Raw genomic sequence first — 7,603 nt, 5'->3', positions numbered from 1 at the left:
AAACCTAGTTTTCGGGTGAGATCACATCACAATGATTTGACTCTATGACCAGAGTATTCTTTCCAACTAAGGGCGTTGCCTACTACGTTGGATTTACCGGGATGATAACGAATATCGCATTCGTAGTCATTTAGTAGCTCAACCCACCGTCGTTGTCTCATGTTGAGCTCCTTCTGATCGAAAATATGTTGCGGGCTTTTATGGTCTGTAAAGATAGTGCTTTTCTTACCATACATTTAGTGTCTCCAGATCTTCAAAGTAAACACCACTGCTCCTAACTCAAGATCGTGTGTGGGGTAGTTGACTTCATGTGTCTTTAGCTGTCTTGAGGCATATGCGATGACCTTACCTCGTTGCATAAGAACACAACCAAGTCCTTGATTGGATGCATCGTAATAAACCACAAAGTCTTCTATCCCTTCTGGGAGGGATAATATCGGTGCGCTGCATAAGGTTTGCTTCAGTGTTTGGAACACCTTCTCTTGTTTCTCTTCCCAGTAAAAGATCACACCTTTCTGGGTCAACGTAGTAAGCAGTTTAGTGATCCTAGAGAAGTTCTGAATAAACCTGCGATAGTAGCCAGCGAGACCTAGAAATCGACGAATTTCTGTAGGCGTCTTTGGTGTTGACCGGTTCTCAGTGTCTTTAATTTTGGAAGGATCCACGTGAATTACTTCTTCGCTAACCACATGGCCCAATAATTCGACTCTTCGGATCCAAAATTTGCACTTCGAGAACTTCGCGTAGAGCTTCTCTGATAGTAACGTTTCCAAGACTTGACGCAGATGTTGACTATGCTCCTCCTTATTCAGAGAGTAGATAAGTAGCTCATCGATGAATATACTGACAAACTGATCTAAGTAAGGACAGCACACCATATTCATTAAGTCCATGAATACTGCAGGTGCGTTGGTCAATCCGAATGGCATCACTACAAACTCGTAGTGTCCATAACGAGTTCGGAAGGATGTCTTCGGAACATCCTCCTCTAACACTGGTAACTGGTGATACCCGGATCTTAGGTCAATCTTTGAGAAGTAACTTGCCCCTTGAAGTTGGTCGAACAAATCGTCTATGCGAGGTAGAGGGTAACTATTCTTAACGGTAAGCTTGTTGAGTTCTCTATAGTTGATGCACATATGGAATGATCCGTCTTTCTTCTTCACGAACAAGACCGGTGCTCCCCAGGGCGAGAAGTTTGGTCTAATAAAGCCTTTGTTAAGCAGTTCGTTAAGTTGATCGGATAGCTCTTGCATCTCAGCTGGTGCTAGACGATATGGCGATTTGACTACTAGGGTAGCCCCTAGAACTAAGTCAATTTTGAACTCGACTTGACGTTGTGGTGGCAATCCTAGTAGTTCTTCTGGGAAGATGTCGGGAAAGTTGCACACTTTGGGATGTTCTTTTTGTCTTCGGTCTCTTGGCTTGTATCAAGAACATGATCAAGGAGTGCATGACATTCCTTTCGCAAGTACTTCAGGGCCTGTATACTTGAGATGATAAGAAGATTTGTGTCGGGTTTGTCACCATAGATAACTAGAGTTTCGCTAGTTGGTAGATTAAGATGAACATCCTTCTCATAACACATGATGTCGGCACGATGAAGACTCAACCAATCCATGGTGATTATGACATCGAAACTTTTAATCGAGACCGGCATGAGGTCGATTGGGAACGAATGGCTATCTAGAGTTAGAGTACATCCTATGTATATACTGCTAGTGCTCTTAGTTTTTCCATTAGCCATTTCCACAATGAATGGTTCTTTCAATGGGCGTGATTTTTGTTTATGTAAATGAGAAAATTTTTGGTTCACAAAACTTCTTTTAGCTCCACTATCAAACATTATGCATGCATATGAGTTATCGAGAAGAAACATACCAGTGACCACTGTATGGTCGGCAACTACATCCTCATGGCCTATAGCCAAAACTCTTCCCACTCCGTCCGCGGTTCCTACCTTCTGGCAGTTTCTTTTGTAGTGGCCCACTTCGCCACATCCTTAAAAAGCTTGGCCCACGCCAACCCCAGGGACTTGATTGATTGGCCTTGTCGGAGACTTGCAGAAACGGGCAGTGTGCTTCTTCCTATTGCAGTTAGCACACTGCATTTCTCGGCAGGGTCCAGTGTGGTGGAAGCTGCATTTGTTGCACTTGGGGAAGTTTCCTGCATACTGCCTCACCGGCGCTGTAGCAGTAGGTGTTATCGCAGCATGAACCGCCATGACCTGCTGCTTTTTTGGTAGAGTTTTGTGCCACGTTGTTCTTCTTCATGTTATCCCAAAACTTCCACTTGTTGTTAGTGGCCTTGGATGGTTCTGGGATGGACAGGGTTGTTGTTGTTGGTGGTGTGCGGACTCTATGATAAATGAGCCATTGTGCCAATCGCTTGGCACTGTCGAAGGTAGTAGGGTTTGAAGCTAGGACATTCCCTTGAAATGGAGGCACTAGCCCCTAGATAAACCTCTCCACTTTCGTTCCCTAAATAGGGACCATTCCTAGACATAGTGCCACTAGATCGCTGAATCTGGCAATGTAGAAAACTATGTCGGAGCCCTTCATGGTTAGGCTCTAGAGTTCTTGTTCCAGTTTCTAAACTTTGCCCCTTGGGTAGTATTCTTCAATCATGAGCTCCTTCATCACTTCCCAGCCCATAGCATTAGCCATTATCAGGGTTAGTGACTTGACATGGCTATTCCACTATGTCAAGGCTCTGTCCGCGAAGGTGCAAGCAGCAAATTTAACTTTGCTCCCTTCCGGACAGGAGCAGATCTCAAAGATCGACTCTGTCTTCTCGCACCATTGCAGGAGGGTAATGATTCCTCCAGTCCCGTTGAAGGTCCTGGGTTTGCAGTTTGTGAAGTCCTTATACGAGCATTCTCTAGAGCTTACGGGAGCATCACTTGGAGTGGGAGGCACGGTTGTTCCACTGATGATAGTGCCGGCGGTGGTGAACAAAGCTAGGGCTGTCGTAACAGTCGCAACCACTACAGCCTGAATAGCTGCAAGATCAAATTGTGGAGGTGGTAGTGGTGGTTGAGTTGGAGTTATTAGAGTATTACGCCTCGTTGATCGATGTGGAAGCATCTCTCTACTATAAGTTTACAAAGATGAAGATGATAGTAAGAATCAATTGTGAGCATAATGAGAGTGGTCCATCGACTAAATCGCCATAGCCCAACTAATAAATAAGAGTACGATTGAAATAGAGATTTAATCAATAGAATGATGAGAATATTTGGATAAATATTTCCCATAAGATTTGATGTCTGTCAATAATATTGGCATTAATGATGTAACGAATTTGGGAAAAACGACCTACGAGGAGGTCTTATATCAACCATATAAAGAAAATTTTGACAACACTAAGACCTTACTAAACTAATGAGTTAAAAGTTTTATCATAGAACTAAGATATATCCAAAAGAAAAGTAGAGTAGACTCTACTGAACGGCTCGGATGAGTCCTTGATTCTGCCATGCAACGTTCCGGCTCGGAGTCAGAATCCTCCAGGAAGTCTTCTACGAATTCATCCTCGAAAGGGATCGCATGATCCTCTTCTGGCTCTGCATCGAGCCATCCAACATTACCTTGGTTGGGAAAGTACAGGTCGTCAGGGAGATGGAATCCAGCCATGATATCTACGCGAGAATGGGGATAAAAGAGATAGTCAATAGATATTCTACTTAAGATAATTATAGAATGATCCTTACCGGTTACTTCAATAGTTGCACAGTGCATACCAGTAATATGTAACCCAAGACAGGATAGACCTTCGAATAAGTGACCCTAACTCCAAATCCACAACCAAACAAGGAACAGGAAGTAAAGAAAAGATCACAGATTCTAAGTCTATAACACCCTAGTCACATATAACCTTAGCGTATCCTCTTAGCAACTATTGACCTACTATTAAGGACCTTTTAGTTCTCATATAAGTGATTATAGTAACACAAAATACTCTTATATTATTTTAAGTTTATGTTTTGTTCTAACGTTTTCATTGTAGTAGTGTTGGTAAGTTTTTAGACTTGTTACTACACCACACCCACTCTTAGGCTCATATTAATCACTTCTCGGAAATATATAGTTGATCAGGCTATATCACTCCTAGATCTGATTATATGTTCCCAAGCCTACTTGTGTTGTCCAACAATTTCAATACTTTTGTTCCGTCCTAGTATGACACTGATTTTAGTATGAATGCTTGTATGAATACTTTAGTTAAATATTTTATTATTTAAAAGTATTAACTCTTAGTCAGAGTACTTTAATCCCGATGTTTTTATAGTTTGTATAGCTTTTATGGGTTGATATACTTAACTCACTATAAACAATGCTCAGATACCAACTGTCAAACCCCCAAACCAGAACAGCAGAAACATTCAGGGGCGGAGGACGTCATGTACAATATCACAACAATCATAATAGTAAACAAGCAACAACATATCCATTGCATTAATAATATAATTTTAATACAAGTGTGTTCTATAGTTTATAAGACACAAAAATGAATAATCAAAATAAAGACGAGTCTCTAATAAGCTCCGTCTTCTCAAAATCTGGTCCAGTGTACCTGCCTACTGATGACCTGAGAATACAAGTTATTTTGAAAGAGTAGATCAGCATTTAAGCTGGTGAGTTCATAAGTATTTTAGTGTCAAATGTTTGTATTAGTTTGTAGAAAGTGTTTGTAAATGTTTGTTGTAAATGTTTGAATCTCCTAGAAAATCCTATATTTTCCACTAGAAAAGTACCCTTCTACCAAGGCCCGAATGTTCTGAATGTTGCTTGTTTGTAAAAGTGAGTATTTTCCCAAGTATGACTATCGTTATCGAGATATAGTTTTACATTGCTATTTCTGTGAGAAGATCACAATGTGAATGTAATGGGAAAAATATTAATGTATTGTAGAATTGTATTGTAACTACTGTTGTACTAACTACCTTAAACCAATTATTAATTAAGGTATAATGTGACATGATTGTAACCATACTTGATCGACTAGTAGTAAACACGACGCTTGAAGACGTCAAAAAGTTATGACACTTGTCACCCGTAGACCTTGAGGTCCCAGCTAGCAACAAGGTGTAAGATGGTCAGTCCAATATAGATCTATACACAGGTCACGCTCTCCCTCCAGGAGACTCTAGTTACAAAACGTGACACAACAGTAGATTGTTATGCCATGAAATAGTGGCTCACATTAGTTTTATAGTATTCTTGTATCTATATAGTATGTTCTCTCTGTCTTAGTATATTGTATGTTCTCTTTGTATAGTATATAGTGTGTTCCTCCTTGTTTCTCATTATAGTAAGTTTGAACAGACTCATGTATGTTTTATTGTACTAGAATTAGTGAGTAGTAATCTCCTAAACTATACCTATTATAGTTTACTAGTAATGTTTGTTTAAATGACTAAGTATGTTTACACACCCTTCCTACCCAAAGGTGTTGGAACCGAGGTAAAGCTTTTATATCTACACACATATATAATATGTAACTAGGATTCAAACAACACTTGGGCAAACAACAGGATACTCTAAGTCCACAACCAAACAAGGAACAGTAAATAAAGTGAGTTATCAGTCCTAAGTCCTTTCAACCTTGTTTATATAACTATATATGTATATACATGAGTTTGACAATATATAAGTTTAAAAGAGTTTGATAAAGAGTTTAGCATATAAAAGAGTTTGATAATATGTTTTGAAATAGTTGATCGATAACACAGTTTTGAAGTATAAGAAATCCATCAGTTTGATAGTTATTAATCACATATGATTGATATAATAACTATAATGTTTCAACTTGTATCCCCCCTTATAAAAGCATTTAAAATCATTTAAAAGGTAAGTTAGGGGCATGAACTCACCTGATTGTGAGTGATCTGGCAAGAAGACAGATATAGGATGCTAAGTGTCAAGGGAAGTCTCGAACACAACAGGATCCTATTAAGCATATAATTACATATATATGGATACAATTAGTGTATAAGAAACTAATCATGCAAGGAAACCACCTTAGGGACTAGGAAACACTTAGATTGAAGTGTTACAATCACATATGATTGCATTAAGGGAGTTTACGACCAAGGTGTTTACGGCCCAATGTGTTTACGGTCAAGGAGTTTACAGTCGTAAACTCATTGAAGAAATTGCAAATGATGTGGTTTAAGGACCTTACAAGCATCAAGGAAGAGTTTCATGTCCCATCCTTAGCTTTAGGGAAGTTTATGGCCACCATTGCACCTTTAACAAGGGTTTACGGCCAAGGGAGATGCTCATGGCCATAAACTCTTATGGATCTTGGAAAATGGTCGATTTAGTGATAACATCAAGAGTTTCTAGTGTATAACAAGCTATGGAAGGAATACTCACTTTGTAGGAGCTTGAAAGGGTATTTAGAGTCCGAAAACTTAGTGTGTGTTCTTGGTGAAAAATGAAGATCTAGCAAAAAGAGATGAAATCATGGGTGAAATGGTTTCACTAGATAAAGAGTAGTATCAACCAATAGATGGAAGAATCACTTACATTTATGAAGATCAAGATGAAGATCCTTATGATACTTGAGAGAGAATGGTTGTTTCTTGACTTGGAAATGTGAACAATGAAGAAAAGTTAAGGAATAAGAGACTTAAGGGCATGAGTTTATGGCCACCATGAGTTTATGGCCGTAAACTCCTTATGATGGAGTTTATGGCTTGGTTGATGGCTTTGAACTTTATCAGATACTTCCTAACACTCATTCCTTGGATGTACTAGGCTTAGAACACTCAAACAATCCCTCAACAGTGCTTAAAAGATAGCAGAACGAGTCTGTCTTGATTGAATTGAAAGGTTTGTATGTTGTACAAGATAGAAATTTCAGGTTGTCACAGTTGAGTAGACTCTGCGAGTTTCCATAGCCGACGAACGCACGGTCTTTGCTACTGATGTGTTTCGGGGATGTATACTTGAGATTTTCGGTGTGGAGTTTCCGATAGATCTGATCCCAATTATGATATGGGATGCTTGTGTCATTGGTGGCATGGACTGGTTGAGCCGATGCAGAGCAATTATAGATTGTGAACTTCAGTTGGTGACCATACGAGACCCTAGTGGGGGAGTGCTTACAGTGTATGGCGAGGGTACCCAATCCGGGTCTGGTTTTTGCTTGGCTGCTAGAGCGAGACCGAGTTCTGTCGCTGATGTTCTGATAGTGAGTGAGTGTCCAGATGTTTTTCCCGAGAAACTGTCGGGTGTGCCTCCCGAGAGGCATGTGGAGTTCCGTATTGATTTGATTATGGGGGCGGCACCTATCGCCAAGGCACACTATCGCCTTGCGCCACCAGAGATGCATGAGTTATCCTTATAGCTCCAGGAGTTGTTCAGGAAGGGTTTTATCTGGCCAAGATTGAGGCTGTTATGAGTTGGGAGGTATCGAGATCCCCCACCGAGATCCGGAGTTTTCTGGGGTTGGTCGGTTACTATCGGAGGTTTATCAGGGATTTCTCCAAGATTGTCGTTCCTCTCACCAGGTTGACCTAGAAGGGTGTTGCTTTTGTTTGTGCGAAGCTCCGGTATTAGCCCTTCCTGGGGGGATGGAGGACTTTGTGGTCTAC

This window comes from Lactuca sativa, chromosome 4 (assembly GCF_002870075.4).
Source record: "Lactuca sativa cultivar Salinas chromosome 4, Lsat_Salinas_v11, whole genome shotgun sequence".
Taxonomy (NCBI): domain Eukaryota; kingdom Viridiplantae; phylum Streptophyta; class Magnoliopsida; order Asterales; family Asteraceae; genus Lactuca; species Lactuca sativa.
Note: the sequence above shows the minus strand (reverse complement) of the source record.